This window comes from Melitaea cinxia, chromosome 24 (assembly GCF_905220565.1).
Source record: "Melitaea cinxia chromosome 24, ilMelCinx1.1, whole genome shotgun sequence".
Classification (NCBI taxonomy): Eukaryota; Metazoa; Arthropoda; class Insecta; order Lepidoptera; family Nymphalidae; genus Melitaea; species Melitaea cinxia.
In genome coordinates this window covers 2,276,903-2,301,994 of record NC_059417.1, presented here as the reverse complement: position 1 = coordinate 2,301,994, position 25,092 = coordinate 2,276,903, and the positions used below count along the sequence as shown (strand labels likewise).

Sequence of the window (25,092 nt, the reverse complement as noted above, 5' to 3'; positions counted from 1 at the left end):
CCATAGCTTATAGATGACTGCAAAAGCAAGAGCATCCCAAGCGCGTTGCCAACCCTAAATCCAATCTCCTCTGCTCCTGCCGGAGCTCTGGGCACCTTATTCACACAACACTGCTAGAGAGTAGTGTTATTTAGCTGTGATCTTATATAAGGTTGAGTTACTTTTCCACTCAGGCTGCTCCAGAAAATCCTTATTTACTTATTTATTTTGGAAAACCGACAACACAGACAACAGTTAGCTAATAATAGGTCTTCACGTATGTTTTCCGTGACGACATTATCAAAGGATCTGTTTTACTAGTTGCTCAAAATCGAAACAAATAATATACATAAGCACATTTTGGTGATTGAATTTTATTTTTTATTTTTTATTTTTTTTTGATAAAAATAATAATTTTATTTATACAAAATATTGTACATATTTACAATTCAAAATTCAGTTCAATTTTTATTTATATACAAATCGTAATTTTTTTCTAATGTGTACAAATTTCTAAACAAAACGTATTTTTAACCATGAAGGATGGCTAGTTTTTTAAGTTTCTTTATGTACGTCCCTTGGCAGTTAACAATGATACAAACGAAAATGAAAAAATCTTTTTATGCATATTGTTTTGATGTTAAGTGATTTTAAAATTAACAATAGGGCGTGGATAATAAGTTTACTTCATAATTAAAGGGACAAAGTACCGGATGTAATACTAATTACTACATAATTGATACATACAATTTATATAGTATATAAAATGCAACGTCATAATGGTATTGTGCGAATGTTGATGAAAATCATACAATGATTTTTATGACGATCTAAAGCTTAATATTGTACAAATTTAGAGCCCGCGAACCTCCAGACTATCAAGTAACTTACAAAAATGTATAATAACTTAGAATAATGGTGCAATTATTGCTATCAATTTCGATTTGGTCGCCTTATTTATAAACAAATAGTCCTCACTGGTTAGTATTAGTGTGGTAACAGTTTTAGTGCACGATATATGTTGTATTTGACAATTAGCGAGAAATTAGCAATTATTTCGCAAAAATAAACAAACTTGTCTATAAAGCAAAAAAAAAATCCTCACGTATAAGAGAAGTACTGGGACGATACAAGCATTTCCATTGCAAATTGTCTTTTAAAGATCTCGGATATTATTTCCACTAGGAAACTAAATAGTGTTAACCCAGATTCGAGATCGTAAAGCGTTTCAAGTGTTCCGTCCATTAGACCAACTAAGCTCAATTACTATTGCGTAGTAAATATGACTTCTAAAACAACAAGCATATTTACTTATTCTTTATTACGTTTACAGGAGCGAGCGCGCAATGTTATCAGCGTAACTAAGTTAGCACCCGTTTCACTTACGGTTTTCTAACTTATCCAACTCTGTTTAAGTTTAAAGTAATCGTGACTAAAACTTTTCAGTTAAATTACGTAATGCGGTGACTAAAATGTTCAGTATATAATTTTGTGTATGTATTTTATTTGTTTGTAATTGTATATATATAGGTATATATTATGTTAACAGTGCATGTATTATTAAAAAGATATCTTTTTTCTCTTTTGGTTTTTTGTTCTCTCGCACAACTGTACCATCATTCATTGCCATGGTTAACACTTTCATGCGAACAACGTATATGTACGTCATATATTGGTAGATATGATATGGCACAACGTACTATAACGTTCAGCAAAACCCCGATTTATTGAGCACAACGTAATGGTTCGGTGCCTGGCCATACTAATGTTTAAAAGTTTGGTTGCTGTGCCACAACATATCGAATTCTAAAAATTGTAGTGCTACGCCGCACCGATTTAATTTTGCCTTCTTTGATGGCATTCAGTCCTGATACAGTACCTACTTTTTTAGCGCACAACGTCACTATACGTCGTTTCGCCTAAGAAATTTTATTACTTCACTCGACTTGTGCGCCTCGCGGGGGTAGTGCGTGCGCCGATTCTGTGTTCACGTAGAATATTGACGTAAAATATATGTAAAATGAGCTAAAAAAGGAATCTTCTTTGAAAATCTTAGAACTTTCGTTATCACGAGGAATCACCCCACAGACCCTTTTGTTGACGATGGAGAATTTGGATCGGATGCTGATTACGACTTGACGATTGACGACGTCTAGGAACGTCAGCGCAATATATTTAAATACTAATATCATCAGCTATTTGCACAACGTCATTAGACGTCGCTCGAATTTATATGAAAAAATGATGTGCAATATCGCATAGAGCTACAATATTGACTTGTTCGCGTGAAAGTGTTAAGCTAGTAGAGATCTCTTTAACCTAATAAATAACCCATCTCTTTAACCTAATAACTAACCTCTTTAACCTAATAACCTAATGTTTTTGTATGTGTCTTTTAAGTGCAATAAAGAATATGTGTTAGAATTTTTAGACCGATAAGCGATTCTGATATTATTATAAATCTTATCTATGCTTAGGATAAAACTCTAACGCCTCCTACCACAATATTGAAGATTTTATAATTTTTTTTTTGGAAGATGTTCCTTTAAAGAAAACTGTGAAAAATTCTTGTTCTTTATTCTACTATTTTCTTTGTCTGTTTTTGATGATGAATACACAACCTCAATTGCGTCTAGCATCTTGGTTCTGTGTCAGCTGAAACCCAGTCACTTCCTATTACCCATTCACATTACTCTCAACATTTTTTTTAAATTTAATACGTTTGACGTATATAATGTTATTTTTTTATAAATGTTTCTTAAGCGTGTTACTTTAACCTAAATATATGTGGCAAAAAATAAATTTAATGATTATTATTATTTTATTAAATATATCTTAGCCACGGTTTCCATCAGTGTAATTCTGAACGCAGTCGTTAATATGGTTATGTGACAACCAACTATCGGTGTTCAAGAAACGGTCGTCAGAACTAAATGGTGTAATTATACCTATATAGGTTTTAAAGTAAAACCTTTTTTCATTTCATTTATTCTTCGTTTACGCATTAAATATTAAGAGATCTCCTGACGATTAACAGCTAATTTCCTATATACTATTACACAATATATTCATACAATTTGTACAACTCACAAATTGTTTTCAGCAGATGTAATACGTAATATAACATTTTCTTCGTTGTTGCATACTAATTAATAGTAAAACGTTGATTATATATTATTTAAGCATATTAGCCTCGTGATATATAAGAGCTGATAAAAAATTATATTAACATTCTTACAACGTAAATTATGTGAATGTAGTTGAATAATTGATACTAGTTTAGGCCTCTAGCTTCGCTCATCTTGAGAGAGGTTTGATGATAGTTATGATTTATTTAACGAAACTTTTGACTTCTTGAATATCTACTTAACATAATACTGACTGATACTACTGACTGACTGAGGTACACAGCAGGAAATTTTCTGCTCAAAATATGGAGCAGCCCGACTGGGGTAGTACCTCGACCTTACAGAAGATCACAGATAAATAATACTGTTTTCAAGCAGTGTTGTGTTTCTGTTGGTGAGTAACGTGACCAGAGCTCTTGGGGGAATCGGCAACGCGCTTGCTATGTTTCTGGTGTTGCAAACGTCTATAAGCTACGGTAATCGCTTACTATTAGTTGAGTCGTACGCTTGTCTGCCGACCTATTTATATAAATAAAATAATAATAATAATTTAGTCTATATAAAGACTATTATCAGTCAGTTAACGACTACTGGTAAATCCCTTTTAAAGACTTTAACATTAGTGCTTCTGTGTCAAAAACCATCAATACTTCGCTCAAGATTGTTTGACCATCTAGTGGACTCTGCCGATACGTTCTGATGTGTAGTCAATATTCTAGAACCTTGAGACCCTTTCATAGGGGTATGATAATCATTTCGCTAACTAAATTGTAACTGTTCATGTAACTTTTCCATCGATAAATCGGTTACTACTATTTTTCTGCAGATCTAATGTCTGGTTTAACCGCATCCAACCAGTTTCCTACTATCACATCACATGGCCATCGATCCCTCGTACTATGAACCCATAACTTCAACCTATCGCAGTCCACCGCTAGATATTTCCCCAAGTTCGCGCCAAACTTACCAGTTCTTCGTAGTCCTCAGTCAGCCCCCATCGACGATCCTACGTAGATCGTCGATCCAGCGGTCCGAAGGTTCTCTCCCACTGCGTTTGCTAACACACTGTCTCCACTCCAGGATACGTCTCCTCCAACGGCCATCGGTTCTGCGACAGTGATGATCTGCCCACCACCACTTCAACTTTCCTATTCTACAAGCTATGTTTGTTACTTTCGTTCATTTCTATCTTATCTTTTGAAAGAGACGCCGAGCATAACCAGTTCCATAGCATTTTGAGTGACCTTGATCTTATGTACTAGTTCTTTATTCAGATTCCATGTCTGTATTAAGAACCCACTCACAAGAAGTTGACAGAAGTCTAATAATCAGTATGAATGAGGTACAAAAAGAAAAAAATATTTAGCAACACGTTATGTGAAAAAAATTAAGAGTAATATTATAAAGTACTAGCTGACCCCGCAAACGTTTCTTTGCCATATATGTTATTAACCCGCTTAATCCACCCCCCCCCCCCTTATAACTTAGGGGTATGAAAAATAGATGTTGGCCGATTCTCAGACCTACCCGATATGCCCACAAAATTTTATTAAAATCGGTCGAGCCGTTTCGGAGGTGTTTAATGTTTAACACGAGAATTTTATATATTAGAAGATTAAGAAAATGAAACGAAAAAGTAACGTACCGAGTTTTAAAGTGACTTATGATTTGTCTACTTTTGACCATAATGTGTCATACATCGTCGTTCGAAATCGTAAATATTTGCAAAATTACATTTTTTTGGCAGAAATCCGGTCAATTTTCATTTTTTATATATGGTCAAATATGACTAATGAAAATAATGAACAGTGAAAAACAATTTTATACTGCTTTTAAATAATTACCGAGCAATGCACTTTTTTATTATTGATTTAGATTTTAATTACGAACAGTTTAATTTTTAATTTTAAACTGCAACCACTACTTGGTTTGGTAATGAATCCTATAGGAATATTAAAACGTTTAACGTGTATTTATTATAAGATATTAAAAATAAAGTCTAATATATAATTTAGCTAACAATTATTATTAATAGAACAATCTTCCCTCCTAAAACTCCTCTTCTCCTAAAGAACAATATGAGCACTTGAGCAGGATTTCAAACAATGAAAAAGCCAATCCAAACAAAGTGATTGTAAATATTGAGACACTATCTTTAAAGGCGTGGACATCAGATCTATGTCAATAGACACGCAGATATTATGTTCCTAGTTGCTTAATATCTATCGGTCCATCTAACATAAATCTATGTGAAATACCAGAAAAAAAAGGTAGCTTATATTTTAGTGGTTGTTGATATATTTGACCTTGTAAATGAGACACTGATAAGCTTTATCAGAGGGTGTTGAAATAGGCCCTTAGAGATTTATCCACCTCAACTAATAAACGACGACTATTGTATAGAAGAAATCGAGAAGATATTGAAAAAGGGGGAATGTCAGGTGAAAAAGATCAATATATCGTGAAGTACTATCTCACACTTAACGGCACAAGAAACATCTGTATGGCCGATACAAATGTTTGCCATGTGGGGAGATGAAACCCTCAACCGTTAGTGCGACAGCTATAAATCCAGGGTTGTGGCCGTTGCGCCAGACTATCTGCTTGATACCTTTGCGCACATAATCTTGTATTGCGTCTATCCAATATTTTTCTTCCATTGATATTAAGAAAATACATAAATATCAATAGATATACAAATTATATATTACAACTCAGATTGGGAGGGCTTATCTCCAGCAGTGGACTGCGATAGGCTGAAATAATACAATCCATATAAGTATATAATTGGAACAGTATAGTAATATATTTTTTGTTTTATAGACAAACAGAAAAGCGTGCTCTTTTATTATACGTAATTTTTTAATTATGTCTATTACCCGCGCTTTAACAATTCTTTGATGATTTGTCGGAATTAGCATAGTTTTCTAGTTTGGCGATGATACGGTAATTAAAAAAATTTGAATTTGATTCGCTTTTTTTTTGGCGGATGCTTTGGATGTGGTTACATCTATACTTTTTATTGGGTTCATACGTAATACTCTGTCTTCTGAACCTTTATATGTTTTGTAACAAATAAATAAATGATTATGGTTATAATTATCACGAGTATACAAATTATCAAGGGCTATTGCCTAACTACTTACACTTTTTTAGCTCTAACTTTCTATATTAAAATTAGCCATTTGATACTTTTAATTCAATAATAGGACTCCTTCTACTATCTTCCTAAAACAGGGTTGTCAATTCCTATAAAATATTTAAAAAAAATGTAAAATGTAGGACAAGATTCGCAAGATAATAATTTTAATTGTGTTTTAGAGTCGGATGTAGTAAATTAAAATGCTAATGTTTTACCTACCTTTAATTGTTGTTACGTTATGCTCGTTTCGTTTATGAGATATTAGTTTTTATTTGCTTTTCTTGTTTAAATGGCCATCAAAATTCATCGTCAGTTATTTATAAGCCTAGCTTCATGTTCGTGGCTTTGTACACGTGCTTCAAAAGTTCAAACGAATTTGGCTGTTTAGTTTTCTCCCTTTAAAAATATAGCCTGTATCACTCAGTGATAGTGTAGCATTCTCCTGGAGAAGTCAGTCAGTCAGTCAGTTTAGCCTATTGCAGTCCACTGCTGGACATAGGCCTCCCCAAGTTTGTACCAGACATCCGGTTTTCCGCAATCCCTATCCAGCCTACACCTACAGTCTTACGTAGATCGTTGGTATCCCCTGGAGAAGAAATTTTTAAAATCAGTTCAGTAATATATCCATAAAATCATTTAGAAATACATAACTATTAATCTCTCGTTGTTTTAAAGTTAATATAGATTCAAAAAGGAAAATTTGGTATGTTATGTAATATTATTCTTAACTTTTTTTCAATTTGTAAAAAACGCATTTGTTCATCGAAAATAAAAATATTTTTTTTTGTATGAGCATGCATAGTATTTACTTGACTCCCACAAAATTTACTGGAGTTATGTTTTATCTAAGAGCCAGACCGTAAACCTGATGAAAGTATTGTATTTTTAACAAAAAATCAACAACGTGAACATCGATAAAATAATATATAAGCCTTTAGTTAGGCTCTTAGTGATAGAATTTTAACATGTGTGAATTTATTTCAAAAATATCTCTATCAACTTATCATTTTCATCACCACGAAGTTTGCAATTATAAAGCTAGGGTATTTTATTTTAATATTTTTTTCATTTAGTAAAGGGTAGTAAGCAGGTATCGTAGTCTACGAACACCTGTAATACCATGAGCATTGCAGTCACGTTGCTGACACTATCGCTGACCTAAAATATCCAGCTACTTTAGTCATTACAGGAACAACACTACTCCCGAACCATATTGTTTGGCTGTGATCTTCTGTGGTGTTGACGAACTTTTACTTCAGACTGTTCCGAATCTCGTTGAACAAGATATTTTCCCCCTGTGCCCTATCCCAATAAAATATATGTGTTTAACTTATAAATCTTACGTAGCTTTGAAATTTTACGTTCTGAAAACAATCAATGTTTTTTTTAAGAACAATTAAGGTCAGCTTGTAACTGATGTAAATTAATTTATCGGAAATGACAATAAAGCCATTGCTATGGTTTTGTTCACATGACTGTCTAATAGTGGTAAATATTTCATTTAGAGATCCGTAAAACTATTTAAAAAAAATTAAACTATTTATGGAAATGTTTGAGTAATCGAACATTGCTTTTTTGTTCTTAATTCTTTATGAAATATTCGATAACGGATTATTCTACTAGAACAATACAAACGATCTTAGTATATATAATACGTGAAGCGTATATGCGTGACGCAGCACTAGAAACATAACAAGCGCATTGACAACCCCACATCCGCTGTCAAAACAGTACACTGCACAAATTGGTATCATTTATTTCTTATTATACACTTGATTCATAAATAAACGGTACAACATCTGATAAATGGTGTATGATATCAAGCGATCACGATAGCCTATGGTCATATATCTCAAGCGCTTTGCCGACCTTACCACCGCCGTATCATCAGCAACGTTTCTCTAGCAACTCCAGTTTTTAACAACACAACCTTAAAATTAATTTAATATCTAATTGTTAAATTTTCTACAGAACTAATAACAATAAAAGTAAAAGAAGATTAAAGATAAAATTATTAACAGATTGTCTTTTGTTTAGAGTATTGTAAATCGCCGAAACTTTGCGAAATCGAGACGCGTCAGTAGACAACCTTCTTCATTGTCTCATTTACGAAATAGCATGAAATGAATAGTGCGCAATTAGAAAAATTACTGTTTAGATGTCTGTGCTTACATGGGATTAAAATGTGAAACATTTTTTTTTGTATAGATTTATTATTATTGAGTGAATGGTATATGATGGAATTTCTGAATTGGTTTGTAATAAAATGACATTACATATGCTGATTATCATATGTACTTACTATTAGTTACTGTAAGTGTCTGTTGCGCTAGCATTTGTGAGTTCGATCTTTTTTTATGGAGTTGTTTGTCAACAGGATGTTATCATAATGAAATCGTTGAGTATGGAAACGGTGTAAATTTGGCAACTAAGTATACGACATTTATTTTCTATAGCGCCTATTTGACTGTACTAGGTTGCTTCAATAGCTTTTATTTAATTGTATTAGATTGTGCAGTATTGTACTAATTTTTAAATAATTGATATTCGTAAGGTGCAGATTGTAATTAATATGTTTTTACTGACAGTAACTGAAAGAGTATACCAGCTTGAATAAAAACGTATAAGAATATAGGGACATTGTTTTGAACGTTATAAAGAATGATGGCGCTATAGTGCTAAGTGGAATAAACCTATTTTTTTTAATAACAAGCCCTAAAGGAAGTAAACTCTAAGTAGGATTCTCTCTCTAAGCTTCTAAGAGAAGATTGGCTTATGGTTAGTTTGGTGATTTGGATAAGGCGATCAGCTGTTCATCATCTATTTCAATAGGCTATTAGTATATACAGTAGATGAAAATAAAGTCCGACTAATTGCAATACGACATATTTTTTAGTTTTAGAGAAACATGAAAAATCGGAAATAAGTCTTTTATCTATAATCTATATCTATAATATATATAAAAGCGAAAGGTCACTCACTCATCACGAAATCTCCGAAACTATAACACCTACAAACTTGAAATTTGGCAGGTAAGCTCCTTATGGAACGTAGACATCCGCTAAGAACGGATTTTGCGAAATTCGACCCCTAAGGGAGTTAAACGGGGGTTTGAAGTTTGTATGGAAGTCCTATGTTTTTGAAGTAAGAGACTTGAAATTTAAAATGTATACTCTATAGATGGTGAAAATGTGTTCAAATAATGTATCTTTAGAAATCAACTCCCTTTTGGGGTTAAAACAGGGGATGGTAGGTTGACTCACTCATCACGAAATCTCCGAAAATATAACACTTGCAAACTAGAAATTTAGCAAGTAGGTTCCTTATAGGGCGTAGACATCCCCTAAGAACTGATTTTACGAAACTCGACCCCTAAGGGGATAAAACGGGGGTTGGAAGTTTGTATGAAAGTCCTATGTTTTTGAAGTAAGAGACTTGAAATTTAAAATTTACGCTCTTAAGATGGTGAGAAGGTGTCCAAATAACGTATCTTTAGAAATCAACGACCTTTTGGGGTTAAAACGGGGGATGGTAGGTTGATTCACTCATCACGAAATCTCTAAAACTATAACATCTACAAACTTGGAATTAGGCGGGTAGGTTCCTTATAAGGCCTAGACATCCGCCAAGAGCGGATTTTACAAAACTCGACACTTAAGGGGGTTAAACGGAGGTCGGAAGTTTGTATATCTGGATGGTCCATCCATCCAGGATGGACAAAGATGAAATTTGGCAGGGAGGTAGATTAGTTAGTAGACGTCCGCTAAGAACTGATTTTTCGATATTCCACCGCTAAAGGGGTTTAATTTGGGTTGATAGTTTGTGTGAAACATATACAGCAGGGTCGGTTTAAAGGAAAATAACCGCGTTTGCAACCCTATGTCTTCAAGAATCATTTATATTGATCACTTATATATTATAAGTAGTACAATTTTTTTTTTAGAATATCTAATCTTTACGTTACTAGAATACTTTTTTATTTACCCCTGTCGTCACGGAGGAGCGTGCATTACGCTATTCCGTGGCATATATTTATGTAGAACCATAAAATACTACACTTTATGTAGAACCATAAAATACATGCAGTATATTTTAAACATATTTACACTACAATACTATACATTATTTCATACTACAATTCTGACGAATTCAACGAAACGTTTTGTTCAACGTGACGCGCGATTCACGCGGACGTAGCCGCGGGCAACAGTTAGTGTATTATAAAAAAAGTCCCCAAAATCCAATTCCCACAATGGAGAGAGGGCTTCAAGAGGAAAGTTTACGGAACGGCTAAGCCGATTTGGATGAGAGTTTCACTGCAAGTTTGCAGGCAAAAATTTGTAACACTGATTTCAACGCGGGCGAAGCCGCGGCAGCAGCTAGCAGCTTTTCCTTATATGATTATTTTGCAAGCGTCGATAGGCTACGGTAACGGCTTACCATAAGCGTACACTTGTTTGCCTCACAGGTTACCACCTAAAAATAAAAGGAAATAGTAATTTCAATATATTCTACAAGTTCAGTGAAGTTTTTTATTGTTGTGGCATTTCCACAAGTTTTTTGTCCTAACAGTCGTCCACTATATTTTACACTAGCTGCGCCCGCGACTTTGTTCACGTGGAATTTGACAAATAAGTTATTGTTCACTTTGCAGAGTTATAAAATAAATAAATTTCTAAAATAAAAGTAGTCTAAGTTACTTCTTACTACTTCAGCTATCTGCTAGCGAAAGTCCCGTCAGAATCGGTCCAGCCGTTTCAGAGATTAGCAGACAGACAGACAAAAATTGTAAAAAATGTTATTTTGGTATATGTACCTTGTATACATCCATATGCATTTAGGAAAAAAGGGCTATTTTAATATTACAAACAAACACTCCAATTTTATTTATTTGTGTAGATAATAAATAAATATATTTATGATTTGTTATTATTTGCTGATGACATATGAATAATTTAAAAACTTCATAGGAATAAAACACACATTCCAGTGACGTAATAGTCGGTTACTTTTTTGATTTTTAAAAATTCTTTTTCTAGTTTGTTATACAGGAGCTCTTTTGACAGCTTGCTACTTGAGTTATATATTTAACATATTGATCAAATATTTAAAAAAAGAAACACAAATGATGCAAAAAGTTGCAAAATGTATTTCATGTTGTTATATTGGGTATGTCATTTTGATAAATAACATCAATATTAAAAACATTTAATCAGACTTAGCTTGAGATTTGCAAGTTGTAATTTAATACGGCCTATTACGTATCTATTCTATATATATAAAATCTTAATATAAATCTTAGCGGGCTCAATTGTATTAATCAGCGCGCCAGTCAGTCTGTTTGACTGTACGTTTGTCATTTTGTCTGATGTCAAGGCTATTCGAATGTCAAGTTTTTCGATTTTTTAAAATTATTTTGTCAGTGTGAGGCTATTCAATTGTATGACCTAAAAAGGCGTAAATTTCAAAACATTGAAGAAAACTTAGTGTAATTAATAACCATTAATTTTAAATTTACCATTATAGCCATTATTTTAAATATTTGGTAAAAAAAAGCGTGCGTCAGCTAGTAATAAAATGTAAATTGGTGATTTTGATGATTATTTTTGAGTTACAACATGATTTTATTCGATGACTATAATTTTTTTATCTTAGTTTTAGTGATAAAGTTTAACATACAGTGTACAAATTACCACAATGTATTTTACAAATTAGGTATATTAACTGTTCACGTTCTGGCAGATATGCGTTCTTTAACTTGATTCGCATCTTTTATCAAAATATTTTATATAATATCTATAATATAAAAATGAGTCGCTGAATGTGTTGCTAAGCGCAAAACTCGAGAACGGTTGGACCGATTTCGCTAATTCTTTTTTTAAAATATTCCTTGAAGTACGAGGATGGTTCTTACGGAGAGAAAAATTCTAAAAAAAAAAAAAATTAAATTTCCTGAAAAAGTTTAAAAACAACACTTTTCTATACTCCCATACAAAAGATTTGTGATAATACTTAAAAGTCAATTTGAACTTTAATACCCATACGATAAAGTTTGTGTTAGGCGATACAAAGTTCGCCGGGTCAGCTAGTCTTTTATAAAAAAAAAATCTAATTTTCCCTACCGTATTTTGAAAATTTCCACATCTCTTTTTAGCTCTCACCTAGTGGCTCACCCGTTTATATGAGGAGCGGTTAAGCAAACATGTTGTATGGGCGAGAAAATAATGTTTTTTTTATTGACATGTAAAATTAAAGCATTAAAAAAATTGTCTGTATGTCTACATTTGTCTCTGAAATAGCTAAAATAAGACAAAGGAGGTCACATGGTAACATATTCTTGTTATACAACCAAATCTTACGATAAACTAACAAACTCTTTGACTCGCTTGGAATCGAACCTGTGACCTTGGTTTGAGATTCGTATGTTATCCGCTAGGCCATCTCGGCTCATCAGAATTTTATTACTATTTATTATAAGGCGATAAGTTTGTTTGAATAGGCTGATCTCGGAATCTTTTTTGTATTTCGAAAGGCTATGAGCCTATTAGGTATCAGAGGTAAGTGTAATATTAGCAACTATAAAGAATTCTTTTTATGAAGTAGGCAGAGCAAGAAATGTTTTGCCCAAAATCTAGCGCAGCTAGGTAGGGAACGTATCTCAAACTTACAAAAGATAACAGCAAAATAATACAGCAGGTAGGGTCGGCAACGCGCTATTGATGCTTCTGGTGTTGCAAACGTCCATAATGTTTGGGAACTACTTACCATCAGGCAGATATTTTGCCAACCCAGTAGTATAAAATACTGACAAGATTAGTAACTTAATGAAAATGCGGTAGAAAAGAACGCCGCCAAAACCATATTAACCGTTATGCTTATTACTAAAAATGAAAGCATTGTATGTAATTAAACTATTATTACTATGACATTTAAAATATTTCTTTTAGTTAGCCGTGTGAACCGCGGTCTCGTAACATTTATGTAAAAACTATACAATGACTCGGTCTGAGCGTTTTTGTGTGTTTCCGTGGCTTTCCTAGTAGAGTTATTTCGTTTTTTAAATTCTTAACAGACGCTTGATTTGGGGAGTAAGCTGGTGAATGCTTGACGAGAGCGTTATCTGCCTACTGTGAATCGATGTCGCGACAGCCGGCCGGTACAGAATGCTTGTCAGTAGCAAATATTAAAGGTTGATCTCATTGTCAGACACCTGACAGCAATCGGTACTCATGATATGTCCATCAACCTGAAGTAATGCCCTACTTAGGTGGTGGATTAAGCTGTGATGTCTCTCTTTAAGAAAAAGAGGCATATACACAGTGGACACTATCGGCTATATCAATTAATCTATCAATAAAATTAATTATGGTTAGTTTCAACCTACCGCCGACGAGAAATTTGACCGACTATGAATTAAATGATTCTACTGATAAGAATCATCTAGAAACTCAGCAGTTAGTTTAAAAAAAAATACTATACGTTATATCGATATCGATTCTCTCGAAAAGGTACAAAACAAATTTTTGAAACATTTAAAATTTAAATTTTATGACTCGTGTCAGAGCTCGCCTAGTATCTGTCCACTGGAAATTCGCCGAATGCTCAGAGATCAAATCTTTCTTTTTAAACTAATAAATAATGCTGTTGATAGCCCTTACCTATTAAGTTGCTTAAAATTTAATGTCCCTACATTTAGTAAACGCAAAAATTCTCTTTTCGATTTGCCCTGTACCAAGACTAAATATGCCCAAAACGATTTTATTCGTCGTTCCTGTAATATGCATAATGAAAAATTTAATGACGTTGATATATTTTCGTGTTCACTTTCAAATTTTAGACGTAACATTATCAATTTGTTTAATCAATGAATAGAAATTATTTAACTATAACTTTGTATTTATTTAATTAATTTTTAAGAATTTAATTGATGATTTTTATTTTTATAGTGTATTTTTAAGAATTTGATCGATGGTTTTTATTTATATAGTTAATTTTTAAGAATTTAATTGGTAATTTTTATTTATATAGTTAATTTTTAAGAAATTATTTGATGATTTTTATTTATTTATTTATATAATTAATTTTTAAGAATTTAATTGTATGAGTTTCAACATTGTATTTGATTATTTGAATTATTATTTGAATTTGTATCTCATTTTTTACTTTCTGCTTCTTGTTTGTATTGGTTATTGGTGGAAACTTAACTGGTCTGTGCGATATATCGTTGTTATCTTTTATTATTTGTGTTATGTTGTACTGTTTGTTTCCCAAATACAAATAAATAAATAAAATAAATAAATAAATAGTAATGTTTTGATTAATTACGAACTTTATTTATACTATTAAATTATTTTGTTGAATTTGGACATTATCAGTCTAAAACTAAAAACGGCTTCTTTAGAAGATGATCAGAAAAAAAATCGATTTCATTTAAATCGACAAGTAATACAACGTAGGTAAACGAAAAAATTAACAAACGCACTAGTCGCCACAATGATTTTCGAAGGTTCCCCTCGATTTCTTTAGGATGCCATCATCAGATCCTGGTTTCCTTATAATGGTACCATTCCTCGATATCTCCTTTCAAACAAAAAAAAAAAAAAAATCATCAAAATCTGTTCATAAGCGACGAAGTTATTCGCGAACATACATTAAAAAAATGTATATTTACGGTCGAATTGAGGAACCTTTTTTGAAGTCGGTTAAAAAAAGCGTACTTAATTATAATAATTCTTTTACTGGTATTCCAATTCTATTCATTTTTATTAAATAACTGAAAAACACCTTAACAATGCCATAAATTGTTCACAATTGTTTGAGAGGTTCCAACTCCGTGTGCTGAGAATTTATCCTCGAACCCCTATTACTCCGCTGTGCCCGCCCTTACGCAAAACAACTCTGGGTGCCAACTAATTGGTACCGAGGTTATCCAGACTCCTTAACGTAACTAACATGTCTTTGCTGACTCATTTACCAAGCTCTGGCGGGAATTGTGTGAGACATGGATAAATTGTTTTTAAGATCGCCTACTTTTTATGTATAATTGATGACTGTTGATTTTTATAGATTTTAAAAATGTTTTTTTTTTGTATATTGGAATGTAACGCTTCTTTTTGCATGTGGTGTTGCAACACTTAGCTGTAAAGTATTTATTAAGATTAAGTTTACGTTATTGTGTAATTAGTGTTAACAATTACTGGTGATCCTAAATAAATAAATAAATAAAAAACGTGACTTTACTATTCAAAAAAGTAATAAAATTTGGCTCACACATTTTTTTTGCTTGTTCGTTATTTTCTATGTTTGATTTCTATGCAATAAATAAATAACAATTACAAGCTCATCTCGAAAACAATTCTTAACACAAGTGATTTTTTTTATTTGCTTATTTTTTTCTAACAAAAACATTGCTGCCTTTTTATTGTAAATTTATCCGAGGTCAACATTTCAAATACTTGTAAAAATATATAAAGCTATTACGAAAAGTATCAATGGAGGCTTTAGATATAAAAAAAAAAACAATAAATTAATTACCAGTCATTCGTTCAATAGTATCATCTGCCCCCATATTGTACTACATAGACGCCATTGTTGAATAGCCGTACATCTCATAGTAATTATTACCACGTGGGGGGTCACGAAAGAATGGTGGTAGCGTCAACACGGAGGTTAAAAGCGTGAACTATGAAAAGCCCGCGAACATTCACCTCCAACACGCAGCGCCGGAGAGGCATTCCATATTTAAAAAAATAAACGGTTCGTTCAATTGGTTGGTAATATTTAAAACGCGACGGCGGTTGTGAATTTAGTGGTGTGATTATTAATTTTCGTTTTTTTTTTGTTTTAGCTGTGTCGTTCAATAAAGGATTTAAGGTAATTTTTAATTTTTTTTTAGTTTTATTTATTTTATTTTTACAAATATGAAAAAAATAAATTATTACTTTAATCTCGTATCACATTCTCGCTTTTATAACATTTATAACTTAGATTATTTAATTCTGACTATTTCTTTGAAACAAATCAATTTAATTTTAAATATCGAATCATTTTTTTTTAGTCTTCAAAAGCGGCAATTTACATGCCTATGTAATGTCTATTGTTGTAAACAGATTGACATCTTGATTATAAATACAATACCATGAGAGAGATTTTATCTCCACAAGCTATATACTTGATTTGCAATTGAATATTGTTAATATTTTTACTCAATTTAGTTACAACAAGAACTTAACCTTGCATCAAAACATAAAATGCTCGAGCTTTTTTTATCTGTCACATATAAAAATTATTACAATAACGTCTGTTCCTCGTATATCATTTTGTTCTATATATGAATACAGTTAAGTTATTTTTCAATAATGAATCAATAACGCATTGAAAAGTTTAAGAGAAAAAGAAGGTTTTATTATTCTTTTTATTTAATATTGAAATAAAACTTATCTGTAAATAATTAAATATATAATAATAAGTTATGTGTACAAAGGACAATGTTTACAAGCTTTTCATGAAATATGATAGCTGAGAAAGTTTTACTTGACCCCTAAACAAAGGCAGTCTTAGGTCAGAGGTCAGTTTGTCTAACTTTTTTATTCTATCTTTTTTCATGGATAAGAATTAAATTTAATTTTGCTAAATTTGGATTTTGTAGGACTTTCTCAAAAATCGAGTTTAAATCTATAATATAAAAATGAGTCGCTGAATGTGTTGCTAAGCGCAAAACTCGAGAACGGTTGGACCAATTTCGCTAATTCTTTTTTTAAAATATTCCTTGAAGTACGAGGATGGTTCTTATGGAGAGAAAAATTCTAAAAAAAAAAAAATTAAATTTCCTGAAAAAGTCTAAAAACAACACTTTTCTATACTCCCATACAAAAGATTTGTGATAATACTTAAAAGTCAATTTGATTTTTAATACCATACGATAAAGTTTGTGTTAGGCGATACGAAGTTCAGTTCAGTCAGCTAGTAAATAATATATTTAAAAAGATTTTGTGTCGCAATGACAATTTGTATAAAAAAAAGATAAAAAATACAATCTTCATTGTAAATAAACAAAACTTAAAAATTGTGTTTGTTTGCAAACGACAAAAACGACTTTATAATAAGTTACTTACGTTAATAGTACGTAGAGGTAGTCGAACGAAAATAACAAAATTGATACGCACTATTATATAGATAACTCAAAAAGTACAGACGAATTAAAAATCGCCTCCTCTTTTAAGTCACTTAAAAAAACTGACCTATTTTTAATAAATCCTTTTTTAAACAATAAAAATCACGTATAATATATATCGCGTATTATTAGTAAAAGTTTATGAAAAAATCGAAAATAAAAAAATATGTTTTTTTTTTTTATAGATATAGTATTGACAAAGTAATTCCTAGACTTCATTGTTAAAAAACGATTGACTGTATTCATATTATGCATCTTATTACATAAAAAGCTCATTCAAAACATAAGGTGAAATCATAGCTGCCGCCACTCAAAGCAACACGTACTCGTACTCGGACACTTTTACTCTCTGATTACTAGTATTACTCCACTACTATTCTGATAACATCTATTCATGTACACGCATTTTTACGCTTAAGTTCAAGTAATAACAAAAATAACAAATTTGACATGTAATGTGACATAAGTTTAACTTATATCAAAAACTTGCTGTGCCCGCGACTTCGTCTGCAGAATTTAACAAAAAAGTTATTTTTCAGTTCGCTGAGTTATAAAATAAATAAAATTCTAAAATAAAATTAGTCTAAGTTACTCTTTATCATATCCATTATCTGCCAGTGAAAGTCCCGTCAAAATCGGTCCAGTCGCTTCAGAGATTAGCCGGAACAAACAGACAGACAGACAAAAATTGTAAATAAAGTAATTATGGTATGTGTACCGCACATCCATATGCATTTAGTAAAAAGCGGTTATTTCAATATTACAAACAGAAACTCCAATTTTATTTATTTGTATAGATAAAATAATTATTTGACATGAAGTGATATTCAATAATATTTGGTGGTAAGGTTGTCTACAGAATAGAGCTAAATTATTATAGGTTAGATGTGTTACTAGGTGTGCGTTAAAAAAAAATTGCTTAGATAAATTGGGAAAAAAATCCGTTTAGAACTTTTGTATTTCTAGTTTGTGGGCTCGTAAATGTACTTTTATGCATTATGTTATATATGTAAATAAATACCTACTTCTGGACGTAGACAACACTTCCTCAGTGAAAGGATTTCCATGTCACCAAGACATTCGTCGGTCACGATTCCATATTCTATTTACAAACGATATTATCCCGGCTGGCACGAAGCAGTTCGACCGAGCTAGGTTTTATAAGATTTTTTCATTTTCTTTTTTTGACAGAAAAATAAAAAACAAAAACGAATCGCAAAAGTGCATGAACATACATAACTTCCAAAAAACTCCACTAAGTTTGGATGGAATCGATATGTTCACGAAAAAAAATGAAATCAGCGGAGTCAGTTATTTTAAAAATAAAGAAAATAAGAGAAAACATGATAATCACAAACAACACTGAACAAAAACAATAAATACTTTTACAGTGCTCTGTAATTCTAAAAAATTATCAATAACATGATTAATGCAAAGATAAGTAGTTCGTTGTAAGCAATAACATATTTAGTTTAAAATGTACAAAATATTGTGAATAAATAAATAGTAAAATATATATATCCACCTACATGTATATTACAGTACTTAATCGTCTATACCTAAGATAGACTTATTATGTCTGTCGTTATATAATTTTTTTTATTAATGTTGATATATGTATATACATTATGCATAGTGCGTATATTAAATATGAGATTTAATTTGTCATGTAATCTATATTTATACGCTGTTTGTTACTCAATATATAGAAACAAAAATAAATAAATAAATGGCTGATTAATGTGTCAATAATGAATATTATTATCATTCAGACTTGGATCAGTAATTCAATTCATAACAAAACATGTTAACTTACAACAGCGTCAACTGGCCAATGTAAGGCAATATCTTACCAAAATATAAATATAATTGACTCACTAATAACAATTATGTAATCTTGATTAAGGAGTTACATCTAGTAAGATTTTTCGAAAAAAAATCAATTTATCAATTTCGACGGATTCTTAAAGGATAACATTTCAAAAATATTCTCTGAAAACTTCAAGTCGATCCAATCAAAACGTAATGAGTTATGGCCGTTTTTTTTGTACGGTCTGCAAGTCGCGCAACCCGGGCACGAATCACATACGCACTTGTATAAGTACGCGCTTCGAAAAATCTGTACATCGCTGCTCTATTCAAATAATTTATACGTATGGGTACATATAAAGATCCCAAAACAAGAGGGTGAAGGATAAAACCCATGAAAGCATTCTTGAAATTACAAAAATAATAGAGCTAAAGAGCTATTATTTAGCTGATCTTCTGTAAGGTCGAGGTACTTCTCTACTCAGAGGAAATTGTGTTTATAGAAATATTTATTTCCAGTCTGGTTTTCTGTCCTTGTAAGTCTCCCTATCTTCACTCAGCGATGACACTTAATAGCAATCAGTAGTAGTAGTCCTCCTCATCGATTTCGATGACGGCGACCCAGGGAGTCATGACTAATTTCTCTGATGGGCCCTAATATGGCTCGCTAATCCACATTTAGTTTTAAATGTCCTAGAGCAAGTGCGGCAGTAAAGCTGACCCGCAAAGTTTTATGTGTAAGTATAGGAGGGTTTAGGTTAGTTACTCATAGTATGAAGTATATCCACAACAGGCAGTCTAAGGCATAAGGCATTTTTTGAATAGAACTCCTTACTCCTCCGTAATGTTAGTGAAATAAAAAATAAATAATAATAAATACTCTTTATTGTACACTGCAAAGAAACGTTACAAAAAGAAATACGAGTACATAAGAAGAAAGACGTACAAAGGATCGCTAAGAGCGATTTCTTCCAGACAACCTTAGGGTATAGAACAAGGCGTATAAAATGAGAAGCGGTAGGGAAGTGTATAATTAGTTAATAAAGAACTGGCATTGAAATAGTTGAAATAAAAAAAATGTAGTCGATTAAATATACCCTTCAATTGTATGTAAAAAAAACTAACTGGGTATCGTCCTTTTCTGAAAAAAAAAATCATAAAATATGCTATTATTTCGACTGTCAACTAGGTATAACCCCTTAAAAGACCTCTCATATGACTTTCAATATTCATCAATAGTAAAAATAACTGTGTTAGCTCGCAAACGAAAAAAAACCGACTTCAATTACATCGACGAGTAATACAACGTAGATCGACGAAAAAATAGTCAAGTAACTGCGCGTTATCAAAGATTACTCAAAAAGTAGTTATCAGATCTCAATAAAATTTATATGTGACCACATGACAAACATCAGCTTTCGATTAAATTAAAAATTATTAAAATCGGTACACCCAGTAAAAAGTTATTGCGGATTTTCAAGAAGTTCCCTCGATTTCTCTGGGATCCCATCATCAGATCCTGGTTTTCTTATCATGGTACTAAACTAAGGATATCTTCTTTCCAACAAAAAAAGAATTATCAAAATCGGTACATCCAGTAGAAAGTTATGCGGTATAATACAACGTAGGTCGACGAAAAAAGCGTCAAGTAAAAACGCATTATTAGATATAACTCAAAAAGTAGTTGTTAGATCTCAAACGAATTTAAATGGGACCAATTGGTACACACCACCTTTCGATTAAAACAAAATTTGTCGAAATCGCTCCACTCAGTCAAAAGTTCTGATATAACATACATAAAAAAAAATACAGTCGAATTGAGAACCTCCTCCTTTTTTGGTCGGTTAAAAAGTGTGTGCGTACAAAGTGCACATGTCAGAAGTGAAACTTCTTTGGCAAACTAATTTTTAAGTCTCGTTTATATTTATACAAATCTAAAGCTAAAGATTTCCGTTCCAGCGCCATCGACAAAAACGTTGCCGTTTCATCCGTAAAAATTTTGCCCTCATGCACCTAAAAAAGTTTTACATCAACATGTTAAAAGTTTCCCTTTTTAATAATAGTTAATTACCGTGTTAAAACCAACTATCGTGCGTTATTGGTTATTTACATACACAGTATTCAAATGGTAAAAGTAAGCATATGAGCGAAAGTTAATTTTAGAATTGTGAAATTTTAAAACTATTGGTATCTTAATTAATATTTAATAATAGCGTTTAATAATCTTTATAATAACCAGATTTTTATTAACGAACTTAGATTTGGTTGTAACTTTTTTTAATAGATTCAAATTATTGTATAATCACGAAACTAAAAAATAGATATTTAAGTTTTTTCTTTTTATTTCTTTAGTATACTGTTCATTCGTGTGTTTGTAAATATGTAATATTGATTTTTTTTTGTTACTAAAGGCCTCGTTCTCAAAACGCACTACGTCCTCTATTAAAATAAATATGACGTGATATCTCGATGTAAGTATAAAAATTAGGAAAAATAGTTGAAATGCATGTAATATTTTGACCTTTCGTGATAGGTCACGAATGTGTTGAAAGATATAAAGTAATGAACGCATCATTAAATATAGCATAAAAATGTCAAATGTCACATAACATGTAAATAAGTTACACGTGTTAATAGAACGCCAGTAACGCAGTAATTTTTCTTACAAACATCGCTTTTGCAATCTGCCCTTCCTTTACATGTACTATGTCATTGACATCAATCAAATTTGTCAAGGAATTTCGCAATTTAAATTGAATTATGAATAAACGAACTTTAATTTTTTTTTAGTTTTATAACCTTCCGTGGCCATTCATTTAATCAGCAACATTTATTTTTATTTTTATAGATTATATAGATATCGGATTTTTTTTGTGGCAACGCATGCTTAATAGTATAGACTACAAACTTATCGTACCTACGTAATATATTCGTGAATCTGTGAGTTTCTTTTTTATTATTATTTATTTAGTCTGAAAGAAAAGTTATGTTGAGTTATTTTGGATTGTATTTTTTTATTGATATTTGTGGTAAAATCGTTTTGACATATTATTGAGCGGGAAAAATTTGAAATTATATAGGAAAGAGATTCTCTCTTTACCGAAGCTTAGAACGATATTTTTTATAAGTTCAAAGACACGAAATACTGACTAATAAAACCCTTACATACAATAAGTCGTTTCATAAAGTTCGTTCCGCAATGTTTAATTTTTTAAGTTATTATCAGGGTAACACAATGATAATCATTTAAATCTAATTGCTTGTTCATTAAGCACATTCAAAGCAGCAAGAAGATGACATAACGAACTTGTTAAATGACTTGCTAAAGTGTGTTTACTTAATTGCAATTTAAAGTGATTAGAGATTAAAATGGACATATCTTTTTAAATTATTTTAATACTGTTCTCTATTTAGAGTATAAAGAGCTTACGGAATCATGTTGTAATTATTCACATTATTATACAAACGAATAAACATCGGAGTATTGATAATAGAACTATGTTCTTTTACAAACGTGAACGCTATTTATACAAATTATTCGATGACATAGCAAAATATATTGTTTAAAATCTGGAACAAATATTCTGGGGAAGTACCTCAGCCTTATAAAAGACCACAACCAACTACCACTAGTATTTTGTTACTGTGGTAAGGTTCATTTCATTAGGATACTCCGTGTTGATAGTGGGTGTCGGATCGACCACCTTATTATATGATGCTACCGTTGTTGCAGGCCATATTGTACGGTAACCGCTTACCGTCAGGCGGAGCGTTAGCTTATTTGCAATCTTAGGGTCGGTTCCATCGGTTATGGATAAATTTTATCCTGTACATAAGTTACGAATAGACTTTAACAACAGGAGGTAGAGACTGTTTCTCGTCTATTAATAAACTACTACTTTTGGATTTATCCTAAATGTTGTTAGATTCAATGGTAAAAAAAGAATAATAATATTTAAAAAAAATATCCGTTGGATACTGCCATCAGTCAACAAGTGAGGTGGCCCTTTGTAAAATGAAAATATTGCTGCATTGACGCTGTGTGTGGCAACACACACAATCACAATAACGGCCTTAATCATTACTTCACAAATTAATAAAACGATTTCTAATGACAGTCATTTATACAAAGTAAGAATGAAACTTATTGTCTTTACTGTAAGGTTGTATTTTATATACATTTTTATTCAATGTAGGTCAGAGTTTACATGTCAATATTACTTGTTATCTCTCAATTCTCCTTTTTTTTATAAACTTTAGTAAGTCAGTTCAGCCTATTGCAGTCCACTGCTGGACATAGGCCCCCCCCCAAGTTCGCGCCAGACATCCCGGTTTTCCGCAATCCTCATTCAGCCTACACCGGCAATCTTACGTAGATCGTCGTTCCAACGGGCCGGAGGACGTCCCACATTGCGTTTGCCAAGACGCGTTCTACACGCGTGCGACACAGATGACCAGCCCACTGCCACTTCAACTTGCTAATTCTGTGGGCTATGTCGGTTACTTTAATAAACGTAACCTTACATATTTCATATCTTTATTTCATCACGAAACTTTCTATAATTCGAACTTTAAAAATCTTTGTAGCTTCGTTATTTCATCTCTTTAAACAAATAGTCTCAAGAGATACTTCTCAAAGACACTTCAAGTATATTTTTTATGTGTGCTACCTCCATAACCTTTTAATAGGCGTGGTGATAGTCTACCTACGTTGTATTACTTGTCGATGTAATTACAGTTGTTTTTTTTCCGTTTGCGAGCATTATCATATATCGTAATTATTTTTTTTTATTAGTTTTATTCATAGACTATTTCATCTTAGCACAAAACAAAAATGTGTACCTACTTCACAGTCTGTAAATGTTTTTAAATGTGCTTAATGTTTAAAATGTAGTTGTAGTGTAAGTATAAATAAATAAATAAATAAAAAAGGGGGAAAATAAGTAGGTAGGTAAGCACATGAGTATTTTATTTAAAAAAATTCTTACTAAAAAAATACAATCGAATTGAGAACCTCCTTCATTTTACTGCAGTCGGCTAAAATACATTTAAATAATGACTACACTAAAAATAAACGACATTATTATTACAATCTTAACATCGCTTAATATTGTTATTAATAACTTTGTAGTAAATAATTCTTGTAAAGGTTACAATCAAAGATGGCGGACTGTCATTTTGACATAAATTTTCACTAATTAATACGAAGAATTCTCGAATAATCCAGACTAATAAATCGTCATACAAGGCTAGGCTAAAGGTGAAAAAGACCGGCTAAAACTAACTCTAGACCTAGAACTTTCCCTGTGACCTACGGCTGGCGAAGTTTCTCTGATTATTCGCAAGATAACGTACGTGGATCGACTAATCATGAGAATTTATTATTTTATGAGATTTCAAAAAAGGTGGAGGTTCTCAATTCAACTGTATTTTTTATGTGCGTTACCTCAAAACTTTTTACTGAATGTGCCAATATTGATATTTTTTTAAATATTCTATCGTGCTTGTCATATGATCGTTAAATTTGACCGAATTCTAACGATTAATTTTGAGTTTAATGTAGGATTATATTGATTATTTTATTATTATGGATCTAAATTAAAATTGATTTTTTTTATCGATGAAGATTTTAAGAATGTACTTTATATTATTACTACATGCATTTTTAACATACCCATTGTAATAAAAATAAAATGACAATGTATTGTAACATACCTTTTTAGTATAGATTTTATCAATCAATACAATTAAGTAATTTCTTTGTTAAATATATTCAATAAAAACCCATAAATAATTATGTACAATATGTAGCCTTTGTTGTATTTTACTATAGACCTATTAAAACATACACATCTTGAAAG

General features: G+C 31.6%; 2 long non-coding RNA genes across 2 annotated transcripts; one reads left to right on the top strand and one right to left on the bottom strand.

Annotated features, from left to right (window-relative positions):
* Positions 1 to 1,904: 1,904 nt before the first annotated feature.
* Positions 1,905 to 19,745, top strand: LOC123665578. Its single transcript, XR_006745071.1, has 3 exons — positions 1,905 to 2,281; positions 6,405 to 6,419; positions 19,735 to 19,745. It is a non-coding gene; the product is annotated as an uncharacterized LOC123665578 (long non-coding RNA).
* LOC123665579 lies at positions 2,206 to 24,324 on the bottom strand. The gene is made up of 3 exons (XR_006745072.1): positions 24,311 to 24,324; positions 16,471 to 16,475; positions 2,206 to 2,278 (listed from the first exon to the last, which is right to left on the bottom strand). It is a non-coding gene; the product is annotated as an uncharacterized LOC123665579 (long non-coding RNA).
* Between the last annotated feature and the right edge of the window lie 768 nt (positions 24,325 to 25,092).